The following is a 1,704-nucleotide window of genomic DNA, read 5'->3' as shown; positions in this document are numbered from 1 at the left end:
TTGGTGGTCGATAGAGGATACCTAAAATGATGGGGGGAAGTCCATGGATTTGATATATTGCTGTTTCAAATGAGTTGTAGGCAGAGACTTTGAGAGGAGACACAATCCATTTGTTACTGTAGATCATTGCAAGACCACCCCCTCTTCCAGTAGAACGTGGTTTACAGGTGTAAACAAATCCAGATGGTACAGCCTTTTTGAGCTGCATAAAATCATTTTCTTGCTGCCAGGTTTCAGTAAGACATAAGAAATCCAACTGTTTGTCCTCTAGGAGCCTGTAGACAATTTGACTCTTCTTGTTCAAAGAGCGGATGTTCAGTAAACCAAATGACATGCAGGTGGTAGTGAAGTTTTTTCCATCCAACCTCGAAAGGGGAGATGGTACACTGTGGTCCATAGTGAGCTGGTGTTTTGTCACTGGGAAAGGTGATGATGACCAGAGGGGCTTTTTTGGCTTTTTATCAACATAGCTTTTTCTCCATCTGCATTCAGACAGGCTTGAGCACTATAAAAAACACAAAGTTAAGACATTAAGATTCAAATTCATATATTGTTTTGAAATAAAGACTTCCTCTTCCAAGGCAAGTTTTCTTCTTCTATACAAGAGCAAATAAGCACTTTTATCAATAATATTTATACAGTAGTAAATAAATCCAACCCAAATTTCATTAAGGTTATAGACTACCACTTAACATTTTATAGTGATCCCTTCCTTCTCTGTTATTTTTAACTGTAAGGACAGTGGCTTTGATGGCAGCAAAGCCTCCGACACTTTGTGCCCCCATGTATAATGTCTGTGTTTTGTCATTTCTGTGTGTTTTTCTTCTTGTAACAAAATTCTTTAAATTTGAATTGTCATCTAAAAAAACATTTAAAAATATTTAAAAAAAGTATTATTTTACTTAACTTTAGCTGGTATTAATTCAACAACACATGTCATTTTAAGGCCCATTACAATTCAGCCTGTTGATACAGTCAAAGTTTTCTATCTAAGGAAAACCTGTTGATTTCATCGACTCATTGACTCGAAGGCAATCCCTTACATAAAGCATGCTCATAGCGACAGTGGAGAGGAAAACTCCCTTTTAACAGGAAGAAACCTCCAGCAGAACCAGGCTCAGTGTGAGCAGCCATAGTTCTATTATAGAACTAATGATATAGATATCAAATTACTGCCCTTCTTCCTGCTTACATCACCCTCAAAATTCGGTTAAGGAATATAATTTATACCCTTATAGATCTCTTATTTTTTCAGTAAGACCATACTTCCATATTGTCAGGTTTCCAAGTAAATTTCAATATGTTACGAATATGTGTTGAGTAGATGCAAATGTCAGTTGAATTAATCAAGATAATAGAAAACATCCCACAAACCAGCTTTGTCTGAAAACTTAATGACCCTCTTTTTTAAACTATGTTCATTGACTAGTATTATTTCTTTGAAATCTGCCTCTAAAAGTTGTTTAGCAGTGATATCCTTGATTGTTACCTTCAACCTCTTGAGATCCTTCCTGTATCTTGAATCTAGTTTTGATGTTAGCTGCATAGTATTTTTATCCCAAGGGTAACAACTTCTTTCTTTGGCAGTGACTTGATCTGTAATAAAAAAAAAAAGATTCATTACATCTTGGTCATATGACCATATGGATGCAGCAAAAGCTATTGAAAGCTTGGGTACATACCGTAAATTCTCTAATATAGGCC

The sequence above is a fragment of the Cyprinodon variegatus genome, unplaced genomic scaffold (genome assembly GCF_000732505.1).
Source record: "Cyprinodon variegatus isolate N-32 unplaced genomic scaffold, C_variegatus-1.0 Scaffold1847, whole genome shotgun sequence".
Taxonomy (NCBI): Eukaryota; Metazoa; Chordata; class Actinopteri; order Cyprinodontiformes; family Cyprinodontidae; genus Cyprinodon; species Cyprinodon variegatus.
The sequence above is the reverse complement of the archived record's forward strand: the minus strand, read 5'-3'. Positions refer to the sequence as shown.